We start from the raw sequence: 21,691 nt of genomic DNA on the forward strand, positions 1-21,691 counted from the left end.
TATATATTTTTTTTAAAGGTACTTATATAGTGCCAACAATTTACACAGGACTATACATACTGCACAGTCACATCAGTCCCTGCCCTCAAGTTGCTTACAATCTAAGGTCCATATTGCACACACATACAGGGCTAATTTAGACAGAAGCCAAATAATTTTCCATCATATCTTTGGGGTGTGGAGGGAAACCAGTATACCTAGAGGAAACGCATGCTAGTACAGGGAGAACATGCAAACTCCTTGCAGATATTGTCCTGACCAGGATTCAAACCGAGGACCCCCAGTGCTGAATGGCAGAAGCAATTGTGATTTTGTTATGACCATAAAAACAAAACAGAGGCTGTAATCCTTCCTCATTACAGCTAAACCTGGATAATAGAACAAAAATACGTAGACCGGCAGTGTCTCAACAATATAGTTCATGGTTTAATTTTCAGCTTTGGCTGAAGTGTAACTTTAACCTTTTCACACATATACAGTATCTAAAAAAAGATAATCTATAGATTGCCTTTAATTTTTACCTGTAGACCCATAGCCATCACTGGGCATAATTTAAGAAAAAAGTGATTTACACTTGACATGAGGCTGTATCCGCACAGCACCATGCAGGAAATTGCAGAGCAAATGTTTTACTCCAGCAGCCATCTCTCTAATCCGCTCTATTTAACTCGTGTGAAATGAATACAGCACTTTACCTTAGCAATTACTCAGACTTGAAATTAGGCACTCCAGATTAATAGGAATTTCTATGCCGAATTCAGAATAGTTCAATCACGCTCACAAATTACCATTCCCAGATGATAATTTGATTAGCAGAGAACTTTTTGACATCACAAAGTTCAATCAAAGGCAGAAATCAAGGAAGAAAAATGGTTTTAATAACATTGTATCTTGCTCCAGTCTTCCCGTTCCTAGTGTGTTCTGCTTTGTGATTTCGACATTGCAGGTCCGTCCGTCCCACATGGGGGTATTTAGTATTGAGGGCACTGAGTTAAAAGATTATACACAAAAGTATGATGGATGCATTCAATTTGGTGGATTTACACCTACATAAGCGGCTTGGCGTTAGGAAAGAACGGCGGTTTTATACAAAATTATTCTTTTCCATGTGAAGGGAAATACTGAGAAACATATAAACAAGCAAAGAAAAAGTGAAATAAAGATTGCTGGTCTTCTCTTGCTGAATGGTTGCAAAACAGCTATACAATATTTTATATCTTTATATATAATTGGCTGTCTAAATTGGCCCTCGAATGTATGCATGTGTGATAGGGACCTTAGATTGTTAGCTCCTTGAGGGCAGGGACTGGTGTGAATGTGTACTGTGCAAAGCGCTTTGTAAAATTGTCAGTGCTATGTAAATACCTGTAATAGAAAAAATACTAGCCAATTAGCTGCAGTCAAGGTGGTGCCAGCACCCTGGTGGTGGCAGGGACACCACATTTCAGATTTTGCCCAATTCAGTAGGAATTGGCCAAAATTAGATACGCGTATGTCAGCTTTATCTTTTTGCTATGCCATGGTGCCCTGCTAGGGGAGATTAGTTTTACTGCCTTGCTATGTAAATATCCGGCACTAGCCCCTGCTGTAAAAAAATGACCTTGTGATCAGTGTATGTATAAGCTGTGCAGTAGCTTTATTCAGATACACAGTCCAAAAAAATAGACCTTTGCCTAACTATGTGCAGGAGCCGTAATCGACTGAAATTTGATAAATGTATTGACAGCTTTAGCCTCTTATTATAGCATGCATATCTGCTAGGGGAAATTAGTTTAATCAGTCTGGTACCTTAGGTGTGCTACATATGCCCAAATAAACTTCACTTAAATATATAGGGCATATGTAGCACATCCTGTCCTGCCCTGTCACCCACAGCTGCCCAACTCCCCCAGTCATTTGTCTAGCTGTGTGCAGGAACTGGAAGCAGGAATTGGCCAAAATTTTATAAATGTATTGCCAGCTTTAGCCTCTTATTATACCATACAACTCTGCTGGGGAAATGAGTTTAATCAGACTTGTACCTTACGTGTGCTACATATGCCCAAATAAACATCATCTACATATATAGGGCATATGTAGCACGCCCTGTCTGTCACCCCCTGCTGCCCAACTTCCCTGACAGCCCCACCATCAGGACATACTGTGTAAATAGCTGGCACTAGCCACTGCTGTCAAAAATTAATCTTCTGATCAGCGTTTGTAAACACTGTTAGTAGCGTGATTCAGAGATACAAAGTAACATGTGCAGGTGTGCCCACTCGAGGGCAACAGGTAGGTACAGACTATAGACTTTTATTGAAACGGTGCTGCCAGTAGGGCCAACCACAGATCAAATTTCATTCAATTGAGTAGGAATTGGACAAAATTGGATAAATGTGGGGCCAGCTTAAGCTTTTAATTATGCTATGCGGCTCTGTTAAGGGAAACTAGTTTGACTTGTAGATTGTAAACTCTCGCGGGGCAGGGCCCTCGTAACCATCTTGTTTTGAATTTTATTGTAATGTCGTCCTTATATTGTAAAGAGCTGCACAAACTGTTGGTGCTATATAAATCATGTAGTATTATTATAATAAAACCGCAGATGCCCTGTGACCCGGCGGGATCCGCCCAACACGGCGTGACGTCATGACGCTGCGCACGCGCAGTACAACTTCTCAGCCTATTTAAAGCCCTACTCTGCTCAACTACCACCACTGCAGATCCCTGGAAATCCTGATCCGGCACCTATGCACCCCCTGCCTGAGCCCACTGTCTTCACCCCAGTGATCATCAGACGGGTTTGCAAGGGAGGTCCTCCTCATCACATCGGGCCTACACCTCGGACCTAACACATACGCCCAAATAAACTTAACCGAAGTATATAGGCATACGTAGCACGCCCTATCCCTCACCACCTGCTGCTGCTCCCCCCACTGCTTATACTAATCAGTGTTTGTAAGCACTGTTTAGTAGCAAATTTCTGAGAAACAAAAACGGTGCTGGTGGGGGGGATTTCTAAGAAATGGAGCAGACAGAATCTGGAACAGTTGTCCATGGTAACCAATCAGCTTCTCTCTTTGATTTTCAAAGCTTAACTGAACAAACTAAAGATAGAAGCTGATTTGTGGCCATGGGCAACTGCTCCAGATTTTGTTTTTGATAAATTACCCCCCCCCCCCCCCCCAAGTATCTCCTGCGCCTGTGCCTATGATCTAACTAATAAATGTGAAATGAGAGAGAAGAACAGCCAAACACATCCACCCTTTAAGAAACAGGATGTGAACTCCAACATGCTTCTTTATTGTCAGGTTTGTCCATTTAAGGAAAAAAAAACCTGCAATCAAATTCTTTCCACAAGGTACAGCTAGATAATTCATGTAAGTCATTGTTTAAGATCTGATATTTTCCAGGGAACATTGGGTTCAATGTTTAACAAGCACCACGGTACTTGGAGCCTCTGCTTTCAGTCTGTAGTGTTACATGAGTTTTAACACCCTGTGGTGTGTTATTATCTTTATCCAGAGGGTACTATGTGTTCAGGGAGAAAATGAATGTCTCAACAAACTGTTTATTAACCCCTTCTACTAGATAGAGAATTGGCATGACCAGTCTGCTTCACTAGAAGAAATCAATGAGAGTTTGTAAGTACACCTACATGAAACAACTGTCTGTTTTCTATTAAAGTGTCTGTAAATCCTCCCATTGGACTTCTCTTATTTGATCCATTTTGGCCTGTTAAATAAACCTTTACAAGTATTTGCCTAACTCTGTCCGTTAAGTGCAAATATAATGGCTGTTGATCCTGAAGGAAATTCAGTGAGCTTGAAACGTTCTGTGCACTGAAATCTCAAGCAATGTTATCAGCCCTGCCCACTTGACTTCTTCTTCTGGGCTAGAAAACCTCTACTCTAGGTTATAAAATGTTAAACGGGAAATGTTCTGTAGTCCTAACACACCCCTGCTCAAGGGTGACAACAGTGGATGCAGGAGAATTGTCACCCTAGTGCAATGAATGTGACAAGATCCCCAGGTACAATAAGGTGGAAAAAGCCTAAAGAAAATGTAGCCACCACATCTAAGGACTGTTCTTGAGTTTTGTTACACTTTAATTGTACATATAAAGAAAAAATTTAAATAGTGTTTAAAAAGATTGAATGGCTCATTTCCTAAATTTAATCCCATAAGGGCAACTACCTCTGAGCAGTAGAACAAGGGAATCATTATAGAACAATCAGTCAGACCTGAAAAGACACCAGTATATGTTAATATGCTGATTGAAATGTCAACCATAAGAAGCCACTAGAGGGCACAGATGCAAATCTAGATGGAATATGATCATTATGTTCAAATGTCCACTTGCCCTGCAGTATTGAGCTTGTAATCACAAGGAACCCATAATTCTACATACAATAGCATCCTGACCACAGCTGAAGATGCATCAGATCTTTTTGTGCTAGAGAATGCAATCCATTTTATAACGGTGGATTGTTATCGCAATGCTTTGACAACTATTGTGACTGACATGACATGTTTTTATTTATTTGGATTCAAAAGAATTTGTAAGATTGTCTAAAAGCCTACAATTTTACTGTACAATTTCTACTCTTAAAGCGGACCTTTTATCAAAATGCATGATCTGCTTAATTTTTAGATCCTTGCACCCATGTAGAAAAGCTGCATAAAACAGTAAAATCAATCTATCAATCAACCAATCAATCAATCAATCACACACTAGAAAAAATGTTAAAGGTTTTTGTTCTTACTGTAAAATCATTTTCTTGATTGAAGTCTATTGAAGGAATATAGTAATTCTTAGACATTTGGGTTATATTGCCACCTTCAGGAGGGGTCTGGAAACTGGCAAAAATAAAAAATAACCCAGCCCCTGTATAATCCCTCCTCAAACCATCATGCCTCAGTTTTGTGAGCAAGCACTACATAAGGCCAGTTACACAGTGGAGCGGGATCTGTGTCCCTCAATGGACTTCAAGAAAAAGATTTTATGGTAAGTACACAAATCCTATTTTCTTTATCACCCATTGAGGGACACATGAATGTAGTAATTCTTTGGGATGTCCAAAAGCAGTCCAACTGAGGGGTGGCCAACAGGCACTGATGAATCAGATGTGAAAATCTTACTAGAAGAATATCTGAAGAAATCAATGCCTGAAGAAGGCCAGACAAATAAGGGAGAGAACAGATATGGAATTTGCTACAAACAAGGAAAGGCACCAAGAAAGAAGCTGTTTTTTTCAGAGGAGAGCAGGTAGCACCCGTAAGAGGCGACTGCTATTCTGAAACAATGATGGACCTTACCATTAATGTGGAGGAAAATCAAGCAAACACTATAAGGAAAAGACAGGTTTGAGAAAACTAAAGCTGTCCATACACTTATCTTTTTTTCTCGTTCAGTCCTACTATTTAGCAGAGATGAGAGAATTCCCCAGTTGGGCTATTGTATTCTGACAAAAGCAAGGCTGCTCTACTGGACAGGTTTCAAGACTTGACAATCTGTGTTAGAGAGGTCACTCATAAATTATGTGATCCATTTAAACAAGGTTGCACAAATGAAAGTCACCACCAACCGAGGACAAAGAGTCGTCAAATCAAACTGAGCTTTAAATAAGTCCAATTGGCCATAATTGAAGTCTCAAAAGGTAAAGGCACCATCAACCGGAGTGATGAGATGTCCATTAAGGTTAACTGGTGAGTCCTCAACAGATAGAGACTATTTATCAAAGAGTTCTCTATTGAAGGGAAAAGCTTATTTACATTATCAGGAGAAAATTGTGATTGCAATGAAAGTTCCCAGTGTTCAAAGAGAACCTTTTCTAAAACAGTGATATTGGGAGGATCTTTATGTTGGTATAAGATGAAAAAGATCCTTTACCTGGTACAGCGAGCTGATCCTCTAGATCCTTGGTTCTCAACTGGTGGGTCGTGACCCAAAAGTGGGTTGCGACCCCGTGTTCAGTGGGTCGCCATATGCCTTCCACTTTTCTAGGTGAGAGGCTCATCAGCCTCCCCCTTTTGCATTACTGTCAGTTCAAAATATGCTGTCCGGTGCTGAGTGTCTGCTTGAGGTGGGATAGGCTGGGGCTATGGCCGTGATGGAGCTCCATCCATACGTACAACTCCCTTGTATGCCCTGTAGAGGTGCCCGGACCGGAGTGATGTCACATTCTAGCTCCTGGCACCTCTACAGGGCATGCAAAGGGATCTGTACAAGCATTGCACATATGGATGGAGGTCCAGCACAGCACAGTAACCCACACCTGACTTGAGGTTCAGCTCCAGTTCTCGTATGGAGACTGGGTGGATCTTTTGAAAGGCATCCCAAATGGACCTCCCACCCCACAGTTCAGTCGCTCGCACCGGAATGCTGTGTGTTCCATTGCAATGCGACTTGGGTCGCAACTTAATGACCAAGGGCAAATGTGGGTCCTGAGGTTACACAGGTTGAGAACCACTGCTCTAGATGCACAGTAGAGCGTACTGCATCAATCAGATTGGAAATAACAGTTTGCATATCTGAATCATAAGGGATCTGGTGAAATATATACTCTACAGGAGCAAGCTGTAAGGGATATGATTTAAAGAAAATTATAGGGCCTTTAGGAACTGTTGGAGATAAGGGTCAAAAAGGGTCAGAACTAGGTTATTTAGCAAAGAGTGTTCAGAATGTCTATGAGAGGATTGTGGCATTAGGTGTTCACATAATAATACAAAGCCAGAAGTGTATATAAGAGGCCTGTTAGACACAGCACAGGTCGCAGGCTCAGCCAGCAGAGCTATAGAAGCTGGTAATAGCAACGACCCTATAGTAATATGAGTCCCAGGATCCAAAATACAGGTATTGGTTCCCTCTAGGAACACTAGAGAATTGCTGCCAAAAACCAGAAGGGAGATATGGAATGAGGTTAATCGTTGTAGTGGAACTGGTTTCAAACTGTCTTTTAACAGACATTTTGCACCAAACAGTGGTAAGCATCTAACCCAAAGTGAGACAAAGCCCTGTGCACTCACAAACCAAGTTAGAAAGAGCTTTGAAGGTCTGTAAGAGGCCTCAGTTGGACAAATCACTTTAGGCAGTGGAAAAAGACCAGAGACAAGATGATCCAAAATGCACAGTGGTAGCAGTGGCAAAATGCTTCCTTCTGAGCTAAAGGGTGGGAAAGGAACATGGAGTATGAGCATGCAACTCTGTTGTAGGCGGATGACATCACCAGCCTGTACAGAAACCTCAGTAAAAAGTGTAAGAAATGTTTATTTTTTTTTAAAAGGTGCCCCCCATTTTCTGTGAACCCATGGTGTCAATGGCCGACACCTAACCCTGGACCAACAAGAGAATGCTGCAGACAGGCACGATATCATGTGGTAAGAACAACGACATCTGGAAAAAAGGCAAGTATACAGATTTTTATTTAAAGGGTGCTCCAATGGCAGAGAGTGGGTAAAGGGGAAGTGGGGTAAATGAGGATTTCCTGAGCACAAAGTTGTGTTCCAGGTTTGTCATTATCAAACAACACACCTGAAAGCTCTGATATTTTACCCATATTGAAATCTGTCTACGAGCCATCTCCACCTGCAGAATTCCAGGCTTACATCCTTACAAATGTTCCCAGGTATAAACATACACTGTACAGTAAAAAGTGGATGTTGGTAGAACCAAGCATCTGCCAAGGGTCTAATAGTAAAGAAATAAAAGATCTAGTACCATTGTGCATGTCCAGCTTTATATTCTGTCCTGAGCGCTCTGGACAGTCAGCTTATCTCCCAGCTGTACAATAAGTCAGCTCCTCCGCCACTCTAACCTGTATTAAATTCAAATTTTGTTCTTTGTGGGAAAACTTGTGCTTTTCCAGAGCATACAGAAATAAATCTGCCGCATGTGTTTATCCATTTATCTTCCCTCCCACCCACACAGCCGTGCCCTGAGTACAGCCAGGCAATCTCACTTTTCCTCTGCTAAAAGTAGGCTAACTGCCAATTTCTCGACCTTTTCCTCTCTTTCGTAGCTCTTTCTGTTTGCTTCATTTGTGTTTGTTATTTTAAGTGGAACACATAGCACTGGAAACAAATTCGAAGGGCACCAGCAACTATAGCACAATTACATATATTACATGATTTGATTTAAAACGCTTCCACTTCAACATAATTAGTCTAAGGTTTGTGTGTTTTCTCTTGCTTTATTTTCGGGAGAAGTAGAGATAAAAGATGTTTGGAAAGCTATGGCCGTGGTAGAGAAGAGTTGCTGCTTTGAATTTTGACTGCCGAAGTGGACTGAATACAAGAGGCAGCAGGTTAATGATCAGGAGTTTGAGGGTTGACCATCAAAGGGAAATTAGGATTAACGTGTTTGCAGGAGAAACTACAGCTAAATATACAGTTGACGAGAACTGTTTTCCCTGCCAAAAGAAAAATTATGTGCTTGCTTTAGTGAGATAGTTACCCCTGCTGTGCCATAAGACTAACTGGCCTTATGGTTGATTGGAGTTTTGTTCCAGTAATATGCTTGAAATCAGGGTGCCGTCATCACAATCCTAACACCCATGGTGTTTTGTGCACCAACCCCTCACATTAAGAAATGCTCCTTTTTTTTTGTTACTTACCTTGCCTGCAACACTGAAAAATCTGCTTCAAGGTCTGAGTGGCATCACCTCTGGGGTAGAAGATCTTTCTGTTCCAGTAGCGTCGGGAGAAGGCATCTGCATGGCTCTGTCCCATAGATGCTATGGGGTGTTGAGGAGACCAGTGCACACAGCTAACCAGCTGGAGTAATTGATCTCAAAATGAAATGCTTCTTATACAACAGATACCAGGCAGCATTTCCAGATGATCTGCTGTTCTTCTTAACGCCTCATTCACACTTGCTGCACATTTGCGCAGCGTTTTTGTGCATTCTCTCAATGGGCTGCCCTACTGTTATCAATTAGGCTCTTGCAGCTGCATGAGCTGTGAGCTTTGTGCTGCTTTGATCACATCCTGTCCATGAAACCATTAATACTGGAATAATGAGGGCTCATTTAAATGTGCCTTACTGCATGTGTTGGGGTTCCATTAATTCTGAATGGCACCCAACGGCACCCCAATGCATAAGGCTCCATTCACACTGCGTGAATATATGTAGTATTTTTGAGCATTTTGGCCCGTTTGGCTCACATCAGCAAAGGGCAGCTGATTAATTTCAATGGGTTGCCCAACACACGACACAGAAGCTCATGCAGCTGTTTGCACTGTGACCTTCATGAGCCATGTGCACCAAGACACACCTCTTGCTTGCTTGGAGTGACACCAACAAATATTGGCACTGCAGGCACGACATGTGAGTTTTGCAAATGTGTACAAAATCGTGTGATTTCACAAATGTGAATGGGGTTTTAGCTGATACAACTGTGTTGTAGCGTGCTGCAACACAAAGCTATGCAAATAAGTAAATGGCCCTTAAATAAGGATACACCTCTCCAATGGTTCCATATATAGTAGTAAAACATGACAGGGGTTTCAATCCTTTCCAACTCCATCCAAGGCAAAAAAAAAAAGAAAGGTTTGGCTGGATGTACACTTTAAAAACAAGCGGCAAATATGCTACCTGAGAAAATGAAGAACAATCACCAAATATGTTACATGAAAAGAGAGTAGAGGGGAAAAAAGTGTCTGTAATTCTGTATTTGACCTTTTCTATTTCCTGTATCCTAGCCTGCTTCCCCGAAGCAGCAGGGGCCATGCTATAATTTCTGTGATATGCGAACATAATAAATTGTCACCTTAATGATTTGATTGTGTGTCAAGAGGAAGATTGTATTGGGCGTATTGTCACCAATAGCCCCCCTGGAGTGCATGTTATCACCACACAGCATTATGGGAAAATAGCGCTGACATAATTTCAGAGAAAACTAAACAGGATGCTGACAATTAGGACTAGACAAAGGACACGGTGTCACATTCTGCTAATCTCTCTTGCTGCCCTTGGTCCTGTCACCATCATCTACTTCATGTTCTCTATCCTCACACTGTCTACCTCACTGTGATCCACTCTCGTCCCCTCTAATCTAACCTTTCGCTCTGCAGCTCCTTCTGTCGTGTTCCAGCACTGTGCTGATAGACAGGCGAGGTTACACAGCAGCGGGGAATTCACACTGCTGTCCTCTTAACTAACAAGCAGTAAAAACAATATAGCACCTAACCAGGCAGTGCAACGAGGGACGGTTCACTAAACAGCAGTAGCCAGGTGATGTCACCTAAACTGTTACAAGTTTAAAACCTGCATTGTACGGCAATCAATGACTTTGAAAAGGAGTTATTTTTTTAATGCAAATCTACCTGCTAAGTGTACAATTAGTAATAGCAAAGTCAACGACATAAAAAAAAAGTGTTTTTGATCATCCTTGGGGTATTTAGTGTCATCTGAAAACCTGCTGGAGATCACCTAACCATCACTGTAGTGGATATGAGCGATGCAGCTTGAATTTTCACCTGAGCTGCTTGAATCACTGGCTTGTATGTTTTCTATTTATTCCTATGGAGAATCCATGACTGTTGGATTTGTCAGTTTTGATCCCCCCATCAAACGTTAAATAATACACGGTGCAACATGGATTTGAAATTCCCACGACATCCCTGTATTTAACCAATGAAACAATTAACAATTTAATAAATAGCCAAAATAAAATGAACTCATACTTCATAAATAACAGGACAATTGTTGGATTATAAGATTGTTTATTGTTAAACAATTCTAACTGTTGGATTCAAATTGACTTTGTTGTCATCTAGACTAAGTATTGACTATGATCCAACACTATACCCAGCCAAACCCCACTGGCTCGAAGACAGCCTCAAATTGACAATTTTCTGTCTTTCCAAGGGACTGAACCCTGGTAAAGTCAACTGACACCAAAATGGGGAAGTGCCATACCACTATATGGGCCCCACATTTTGTAACAACCCCACTATTCCACAGACCGCTAAAGACCCCCTTCCGGCCAAGCTGCTGTGACATATCTTCCTGCAATCTGATCCAGCAGACATGCAAGAATTGAGGGAGGTAGGACAACTTTCTTCTATCATCCATGCTTCTGGAATGAACCCCCTGATAATAACCAAAGCTCCTACCCCTGTGGTGCCTCACGAGCATGACCCCGTAGACATACAAAAATTAAGAAAGGGACGAGTTGTAGGACAACTTTCTCCTCTCATCCACACTTCCATCCAAACTTAGTGGTGAGCATCCTGAACTTGTTCTGAGGAAGGAGGTGGATCATTGAAGGCCAAGCACCTGCAGCTTAGTCACCTGGAGCATACATACAGGCGGCACTGTATTGGTGGGCTATAACATTTCCAGATTAAAAATTAAAATGAAACCCCCTAAATGTAGAAGGTTGGCTAATATAGGGTGGTCTGCTGCTATATGGAAATAGACAAATATATTTACGGTATATTTTTGCATTTGGGATCATGTATGTATGTACTAGAACCTTCTGCCTGCTTGTTTGATATTTAATACTGCTTATTAGCGCCTGTTAAAGTTAATGAAACGGTTAAAAGATCCTTTCCCCTTCTGACTCAGTAACGGTATATTCTGTCCTTATGTGATTATTTGACTTTGAAGTTGGATCGGGAGCGAGGGCTACAGCTGGAGAAATAAAAAGCTTATCTTAAAAAGGCCAAACATGTGAAAAGATATGACCTATATTTGAAATGCAGACACACCGGATCTTTCTTTACTCACACAGTTTACTGGGTACAAGTAGATGTCTCCCCTTCTGTAATAAGCTGCTGCCTTGGAAAAGGAAGTTTGTATAAATTACAAAATGTTACATGACTGAGGAACAAGAAGAACAGATCTATCTTGTAACTTTTGATTACAAGTTGTGATTAGCAATTTGAATAAAAAAAAGAAAAAATCAGGCAAACAGAATATTGCTCATTTTGATACTCTTGAGTGTACGCAAGCTAATGCATCCAGTCTGCAGAGAATCATACAACTCATGAAGCATAATGGTAATGACTTGGGTTCTGGAGTTGTGTGATTCTCTGCAGATCAGACAGACCTATGTGCTTTATTAAAGTGAAGATACAAGAATAAAGCTAAAATCACAACTGAAATATTTTAGTGGACACGTCAACTGCCTTAGCTATCAACAGCAACGAAAAAATTGAAAATTTCTCCGACAGTATTCTCACCTAGGAAGTAGAACCTGTGTGGATCTTTGAAAGTAGTAGGTGTTCTCTGTCAGGTCTTAAGGGGTCTAAGGAGTATTACATTTCTCAAACTTGTTTTCAATAATAAATCTAAACCAAACAAATCTACATTGCTCAGCAAAATATTTCTTGAATTTTTTTCCCGAGCGCTTACAGTCATCATGTTTTCTTAAAAGCTGGCCTCAACTCTCTCAGCTGCGCTTCTCTGAACTTCCTGTCTATTACAAGATCACAAGAGACAGAGCAGTCTCCAGAAGCTGTCCGTTTCCTAGCTTAGTGAAGGGAGGATGGAAGAGAAGGAAGGAGGGGAGTGGGTTGCCTGTGTCTGTGCATTTGTGGAGACAGACACAACTTACTAGCACACACAAGGGTGACTCCGTAGGGCCCTGCACAGGAAAAGAGCCACCCTACAAAAGGATATCAGGGCCAGTGCTCAGGGGACCAGCTAATTCTGCAGGAAACAAAAACGTTTTAACAACAAGAAGCAACATCTAGTGTAAGTTATTTAATCAGCATTTGAAATAGCGTAAAAATCTTAAGGGCCGGTTCACACCGCATTCAGTGTGTTCCAGTATGGTTTTTGGCCGGAACTCACTGGATCGCATAATTAAAGCCTCCTGCATTCTGGAGTGGGAGGGGACAGGGTGGTGCCATTCAAGTCAATGGCACTGCAGCCACACCTCCTGCCTGCAGTGCGATCACCCGCACCAGAACGTGTGGTACAGCAAAGTCCGTAGTCCGATGCGATGCAATTCCACAAATAGTGCATTGCTGTGCCACATGTTCTGGTGCGGGAGATTGCACTGAGGGCTGGAGGCGTGTCTGCAGTGCCATTGACATTGACCACACCCCCTCCCAGAACGCAGGGAGGCTTGCTCTATGCCATCCTATGCATTCCAGCCACTAACCAGTTCCGGAACGCACTGGATATAGTGTGAACAAGCCCTAAGATTTTAATATCACTTTAAGCAGTGTAGAAGGAATTCTTAAGCAGCTCTGCCAGGAGTGGTGAACAAAGAGCGGCTCTTTGCTTGAGTAGGGACTGGGTGTGCAAGAAGGAAAGTGTCAAAAGCAGAATACATATATGTAATAACTACATTTGCCTTGGCTTCCTGAAATAAGCTAACTTGCTATTCTCTGCTTCCAATGATGATAACACTACAATGGTTAAAAGAAGCAATGGTCTTATTTATTTATACAGACATATAACTAAACATAATAAAAGATACAAATAGATACAAAAGTACAATAAGACAATCAAGAGAATACGTTACGCAGCAAGTCAGTCCTCTGGTTCCTATGTCTTGGCTGGGCTCAGAGAGAGAGAGAGAGCAATATGGCTGAGCACTGACTTTTATAGTAAACCGGACCAATTCATACACATACATCGACACCCCTTTACCCAGAATTCCGCATGTCCCTTATAGGTCTTTAGGCCAATCGGCACCGTCCTTCATATTTGTCCACATGCACTGTAGTCCTCCAGCAGGGGGCACCATCGTACTGCAGGTCAAGGTCAACACCTTGTCCTTTGATCTTTAGACAATGGACAGCCACCTTCATATGCAAAGCAGGATATCTTGAGGGTGTCTTCCCAATGCGCATACACCCCATATCAACATCACAGGGTGCAATGCTTGATGTCCTGTCCAGATGAAGGAATCTCACCTGTATCACCTCCCTTGCCATGCCTCCTGCAGGGATGAATACAATGGTTTCCAGCACTTCCAAAACACAGCTCGCTTCTTTGATGACCCATGCAATCTCAGATTCAATATTTGAAGATAGATGCTCGGCAGTTCTAGTATATGAAAATGTTGTACATTCCAACAATATAGTCCAGATTACATTTTATTCAGGCTCTTGTATCATAAAATTGGAAGAATCCTGAGGTGTAATTAGAATGTTTGCTCCAGATGCTGGTTAGGCCGCCATAACCACCTATCTGGCTTCTGGAGCAGACATACTAACTACCCTTCAGGAGCCCTCCAAATATTTTAGCCCAGTGCACACTTGGCTTCAAAAGAACCAAGTCCTGATGAAGGCAGACCCTTTGAAGCCCCAAAACATGTTGGAATTTAATGATAGTGCCTGAATAAAATATAATTAAAATATGTTCTGCTTGTTGCTGCTTTCCTTCTTGCACACCTAGTATTCTCATCTAGACATCCCTGACAGACAGCACAGAGCTCACTTTTCAAGAAATCTTAAAATTATTTTGAAGGGAATGTTGAAAATTATTTTCCTCATTTATGTACTGCTGACACTTGTGGTAGAAAAATAAGGAAGAGATCGTCAGACCAAAAGTATTTCAGCATATTAATTTTTTCAATGTTGCAATGAGTGAATTAAAGCCACAGGGTTCAGGGGTTCCCAGGGGCCCCCTTTATCAGGGCAACAAGATACAAAAAAGGAAATACAGTATATGTGTAAAATAAAATAATAGTAATTGTAACGCTCACCCCCGAAGGAGCCGCTGAATGTACCAGGTATTTCTATCCCCCCCACACCAATCTACCGCCCACATGTGGATCCACAGCACACCAACACACCTTTAAAGAGTTTGATATTGGATTTAATGATCAATCAAGGCATAGGCATAAAACAGTACAGCTATAATCCCCAACATAATCACATAAAGGACATTCAGTGATATGAAAAGGTACTCTGACACTCAGTAACCGCAGTTATCTACTGCATGTACTGAAGTGTGTAATGCCAGACTGTCTCAGATGTTACTCTTGAGCTGAGTATCTGTAACACTAATTTCTCCCTTTAAGCAGTATCTGATCCTCTCTAGACTACAGGCCAGTCGTAATGTCCTAGGCTAGCCAACGTTGGTGCCCATACTGTAATGCAGGTGTGAGAACTAAAGTGTCACAATGGCCAAAGGCCTCTCACCACTCCCAGGGTCAGATAGAAGGGATAATGTCTGCCAGCATAAGACGAACGTCCCCTTTCTTTCAAGCTGGTGAAGAAGGGGAAGTCATCTAGGGCCTCTTGCCGAAGGTCTCCACTCATCCAAGGTACCAGGCAGCTATCTCTGTCGACTCCGTCTGGCTCCCCTCACTCAGCTGGGCCGGCTGGGACACTCCTATGGCGGTATTGGCCGTGCGACAGGCTGTGATGTCCCTGCAGCAGCCGCGTCACTGGGTCCTAATCATGTGCTGAATTGAAGGCCTCCAGGCACAGCAATCCGAATACAGTTTCTCCTCTAACCGCTTGCACAGAGCCCGTGTGTCCTTCTGTCAGCGGCGGCCACACAGCTCTGTTGCTCACAGTCTCAATCTGTCCAAGATTACACAGATCTGTCCTCCTCGGTCGGCTCTCCCAAAGTGAGCGCGCTCAGCAGCCACAGTCCATAGTTCCCCTCCTCTCTCTAGCACAGCCACCTGGGAGTTGCAGTTTCAGGGATCCTTTTTGCAATATCCCAATCTCTGCTCTGCACTGCATTTCCCATAAGTCTCTGCCTCACAGGACACACAGAGGCAATTAAATGTTTGCAGGCAGCAACATAGATCGCTGCAGTAGCACATATATACATATCTATATAGGGGCTACATAATAAATTATAAAATAATGTAATCATAAAATTGTAAAATATAAGTAAATGAGAAACTTTTTGCTTGGCAACAGAGTACAATTAAACATTGACTTAAGTCTCTGCCCCAAAGGAGCTCACAGCCTGAAGTCTCTACCACAGCCATACACACACGTTAGGGCCAACTTTTGTTGGCACCAATTAAACTAGCAGTAGGATTTGCAGGCACACTTGAGCCCTTGTGGTATTACTTTAAAGAGCGCCGCAGATTTAAAAATATTGTAAATTACTTTTGATATTACTTTTAAGCTGAACTCTAGTCAGATATAAAAGGCACACATTAATGCAGTTTTGTAATCATTAATACAGCATTCAATGTATTTTTTTTAAAATTCAAGCAGTGTAAGCACCCAAATTTGGCTTGGTATCAGCTTCTTGCAATCTAATGTATAGCAGAGTTCAGAGAGAGGGAAAGAAAAGCAGCACAAGGAACCAATCAGGAATGCTGCAGTGCAAGTAGCCCAATGATAGGTGGAGAAAACAGAGTGATAAAGATGAGCTCATGTAATGGAAGTGGTGAGCAGGTCCAAAACACTCATCCGTATGCTACTTCTCCTTTCACAGTCCAGTCACAAGGTGGGGAGAAGACCTGTAAGTGAACCTAAAACTGCAGTAGAGAAAGATCAGATACCATATCTTGGTGAATTGTTAATGTAGTGTTGAAGGGTCAAGGTAGATCTGTGAGTGTGTTTTTAATGTTCTTGTGCTTCATACCCAAACTTCAGTGTTCTCATGTTATATATTTAATGAGCTGTTGTGTAAATACAGAACGTCTGCAATATAATATAATCTGTGGGGAAGGTAAGAGCAGGAAGCCAAAAACTCATTTAACGTGAGTGAAAAATGTCAATTCCAAGAGAAAGACAAAGGCCTGTGTCTTCAAACTTTCAATCTGCCTCCATTATGTGTGATCAAGGTAGATCCACAGGGGACAGGAATTACTGGCAAGGCCAGGACAAGCGATGAGGCAGTGAATGTAGAAGACATATTAATCATCTTCCCCTTCCCTTCACTGGCGTCAGCCTCTGCCTCCGACTCCCCGGCGCCTGGAAAATGGATTCTCTGTCCCCACAGGTACGAGCGAGAGCTTTCCAGGGGCAAACCATCAGAATAGTAATTACTGACATGGCTGAGATCAGCCCTAAACAGGCCAAGAGGGAGCTGCACGGCATTGTGGGGAGGAAGCTTTTCTCCAGCTACTTACTTATTACGTATCAGGCTTTAGTGTAACCCTGGCGCTTCCGAAGATAGCTTAATAAACAAACTAATGGAAATAAGCTGCTGACCATTTTACCAGCTCACTGCCAGTAAACAAAGTGACACTGGAAGTGAATGTTACTGGCAGGATGTCAGAGCGAAAACACTAGACTTACAGAAGCGATGAAAGCATATATCAGCATTTTTTACAGCCATTACAAGAGCATTAAGAGAAAACCCTTTTGTGCAGCTGTAGTTTAAAAGCCCAATTGAACTTTCAGTTTAAAATCATCTAAATGCATTTAGTGTGCATCAAAAACAAAAGGTGTGCAAAGTCTTAGAGTTTGTTTTCTTTAGAAAACACCCACAGGCTGAGTAGAAAGGATTGTCTCCTGTCAGCATGCTTCAAAGGAGGACCCTTGCACATGACCCAAAAGTGGGGCGCGACCCAGTGTTCAGTGGGTCGCCGTGTGCCTTCTACTTTCAAGGTGAGAGGCTTCTCAGCCTCATTCTAGCACAGCACTGTCAGTTCTTGCGCCAAGCAGCCATTCAAAATATGCTACCCGGTGCAGAGTGTCCGCTTGAGGTGGAGTCGTGAGGGAGCTCCATCCATACATGCATTGCTTACAGCTCCCTCACAGGTCCTGTAGAGGTGCCTGGACTGGAATGATGTCACATTCTGACTTCTGCTACCTCTACAGGGTGTGCAAGGGAGCTGTACAAGCAATGTATGTATGGATGGAGCTCCATCACCGCACAGCAGCACACACTGGACCCCAGGCTGAGGATCCACTCCAGTTCTCGTAAGGTATGGAGACTAGGTGGATCTTAAAAAAATATATATATATATTTTTGGGAGTGTATGTATATGTGTGTAAGATTGTGTCTGTGTGTGTTGTGTGTGTCCGTCAGTGTTTTTGACGGACTGTTCACACTAGTACAGTGCATTAATCGAACATTCCATTGCCATTAATACACTCTACCACGCAAACGCATCTACTACCCGCCCTGGTGTGGGAGGTGCGTTGCGTTGCCATTCATCACCACCTTGCGGCCGTAGTTCAATGGCTTGCACTGGAACGTGCACTACCGCATTACCGTGCGTTCCATTGCAGTGTGGCTTGGGTCGCAACTTAACGACCAAGGACAAACGTGGGTCCTGAGGTTACACAGGTTGAGAACCACTGCTTTAAGGGGCAGTACATTTTCATAGCCACACTGTACATCACTTCTCCATTGATATCTCAAACCAGTGCAGTGCCAGACTGGCAGCAAGGAATGCTTCTATTAACACTGACTGCTTCTGGTCTTGTGTAGGGCCGAACTTCCATTTTGGGCGCCTGTAGGCATGAATGGAAATCTGTTTAGCCTGAGCTGGTACCTTTTACCTGCTGCGGGACCCGCCAGCTTTCACATATGCAGAGTAGGACCCTGGCATTGCAAAGGGCTGCCCTAAAGGCCTGTCCACATCAGACAGGTGTTTTACAAGGTAGCCTTATGCATGCAGCACCATGGTCCTTCCCCTGCATTTGTGGAAGTCAGCGGTTCCTATAGGTGCCACTGGCCTTGAAGCAGGAGGGTGCATTTTGTGCAGAAGACATCCTCCTTGCTATTGTCGTTTTGTATCTTGAGACAACAATGGCAGAAATAGGCAGAGTAGGTACTCTCTATGGAGGCACGTGCCTACTGGTAATTCCTACCCTAGTCATGTGACAACAACTTGTCACAGAGCTGCAAGGGAAATTTGCATTCAAAGACTTCCTCACTCATCACGGTCCAAAAATTGCATATTTTGTATTGCTTATGTTGTGGTGCGCTAAGGGGCAAGTGCATTTGTTACATGCATGTATGCATGTTGGGCTGCTATTAAAAATGAATGGCAGCGCACCCCAGAGTGCAAACACCACACATTGTTGAACTGCACATTAATGCAAATGAAAACATTTGGGAATACATGCAACAATGCACACTTGCAAGTGTGAATGTAGCAAGTAGTTTTTTTTTTCTTTTTGCTGACTTCCATGATAGGGAAGTGGGCATTGGTAGGTAAGAATAGTTTACTATATCTCAAGTTAAATGCAAGGACCCAGTAGTTACTTTTACCAACACTTGCTTCGGTACTATTTTACCAAACTGGTGCTATTTGGGCTGGGTGGTAACCCTAAATATAACCCACCTTGTGAAGATCATCTATTGGAAGGAGAGGTATACCTGTGAATGCACAGATGTAATGTAACTCAACTGCGACTGAAATCCGCCTTATAAGAGATACTCACTAAATGGATGAAAGTTTCTGAAAATCAAAAAGACTATTAATACCTTTGTGCTAGCATCCTCTAGGTAATAAGGGGCTCTACATAATTATCACATTTCTGTTTATTAAAAACACTTGTGCGCCAATTTGGTGCCCACAGTGCGGAGGGAGCTTGTAATACCCACCTCTCAATCACAGCCTTTGGCCTTGTTTTTTGCAGCCACCGGCTCCAGTACTTAGTGCAGTCATCATTGGCTGACCCCCATCGAGTCCCGAGGAGTCTCGCTATCTCACAAACGCCGTGAAGCAGAGCGTTATGCAAATTCAAAATGTTCTGTTCTACATAACGACGGCAATTAATGCTAAATATCAACAGTGTCCCTTGGCATTGATTGCATCTGATTTCCATAACAACTGGCTGCTGGAGTGAGGAGACATAGGATTTATCATGAACAATTTCTAATTATTTGCCACGGTAACATGAAAAGAAGATAGAGCCGACCAGAATGCCTGTCAAATCTCTGTGGTCTTCAGAAATTAGATATCGACTGCCTTTTTTTTTTATCTGCACGCATTTGTTTCAAGAATAGACTGTTGTTCTCAAAATGATAGGGTTAATGTAACCACGGGGTGATTATCTGCTTTTCATAATACTATAATGGCTGTGCATCCTTTGAAAGTGAACCTGTTAGATACAACAATATGTTTACAAATGTCCCTGTCTTGGAGGAACTGTTCCTCATTTGGGGGAACTGTCCCTATTTTGGAACTAAATCTCTCCGTCCCTTTTCCCTCCTCAATTCTGTCTCTTTTTGGACAGATGCATAGACCTCTATAATAAAATCAAAACTTAATTCCAAAACTTACCCTACACTAAACCTTCCACATAGACCTTTTAATTATAATTTTATTATATAAAAAATCCAGTAAAAAGGAAACAGAGATAAAAAAAAATATTTTGCAGGTTTAGCCAATCATTTTTAATCAATGTATAATTTAATAATTCTTCATAGTTCAGCAACTTTTGGAGGTATATTATCACCACTGGGGGGTGTTATTTTTTTTTTATAGTAAAAAAAAATTTTTTTTGTTTTCAAAAGAGGGACTGTTCTTACAAGTGAAGGACAGTTGGGAGGTATGCATTTCCAACGCAAGTTAGGTATTAAAATGACAATTCAGGAGCAAAATTGGGTTTGGGAGACATGGACAGGGCATTGTAACCCTATAACAGGCAGTGCCTGAACAAGGACCTTCATGCCAGGATCACCAAGGATTATTTTAACGATAGCTTGAAAATGACTTTGCAAATTATATTAACATGTTAAAGCTTATATGAGATTTTAGTGGTTAGGTTTACATACAGTTGAAATGTATTCTTGTGTATGGTTATGACTCTGTCCCTTTCTTTCTTCTCCTTCAAATTACAGAAATACGGAAGGGTTCCTTTCCCCTCCTGTCATGAGAGCCGATGACCTTGACTCGGAAACCATTCCCGAGACACCACTGCAAAACAAGCAATACCATCAGCCTAATAAATGTATACATCTCTCTGCTTCCACCCAGCCTCCTGTGCGGAATGGACTCTGTTTTTTTTTTTTTTTTTAAATGGCTAATTTAGGTTTGTGTAAAAAAAAGCGCATAGCAACCACAAATAAAGTCATCCAAAGCAACTATCCCCCCCTTCTTTCATTTTTTATGCAGCTGCACTTTAAAGTCAATGTGCCATCCAATCAGAAGCATCTATCGATTTTTCCACTGGGTTTAAGTGGCTTTGGACATTGATCAATGATTTAAAAGAGAAATACTAAATCTTATGGATGGGGCAGGCACGCAGGGCGGCCTGTGTGATAAAAAAGCAGGCTGAAGAAATCTGAGAAGGAATATTTAACACAAAGCTGCCGGGATGCTCGCTGAAAAGGTTGCTAATGGATTTTCTGTAACTGTATTTCTTGTAGAAATGATGCACCAAAGAATAAGAGTTTGCAGCCGTAGCCTGGTCACTATTTGTGAAATGCTGCAAAATATATTAGTGGCGGCAATTAGCAAAATCTTTTCCGCCCCTGATTAACGTGCTTGGGAATTAGGAATTAGGCTGAATATTGATCTATTGCAATCTGGTCCTTCATCTTTGCCTAGTACAAACAGTCGGTGCAGATAAGTGAACTCTTAAAGGAATTTGTGATCTGAAATATGGGAGCTGCCATTGCTGATTTGTTGTTAAAGGTGCAGGCTCCAGGGCTATCGTTCCAATTCTGGCTTCTTACCTAGTGAATCACTGACCTGCAACCTGCAACCAGTATGCAGATTTGATTGGCTGCGTGTTTGCTGTTTTCCTGCCGGGTAGATTTCCCATCATTTCCTGCCCCTAGTACAAAATGTATTCTTGACTATGACAGACAAGCCATAAAAAAATGTTACAGCTACCACCAGTGCAATGTCTGCTGTGGTCTCTATGA

General features: G+C 42.1%; 1 protein-coding gene across 1 annotated transcript in view; it reads right to left on the bottom strand.

Annotated features, from left to right (window-relative positions):
• LOC108784279 (cytosolic carboxypeptidase 6-like) overlaps window positions 1-21,691 on the bottom strand; it is a 727,452-nt gene that overhangs the window by 605,217 nt on the left and 100,544 nt on the right. The window lies entirely within an intron of this gene.

This window comes from Nanorana parkeri, unplaced genomic scaffold (assembly GCF_000935625.1).
Source record: "Nanorana parkeri isolate BGI_ZX_2015 unplaced genomic scaffold, ASM93562v1 scaffold106, whole genome shotgun sequence".
Classification (NCBI taxonomy): Eukaryota; Metazoa; Chordata; class Amphibia; order Anura; family Dicroglossidae; genus Nanorana; species Nanorana parkeri.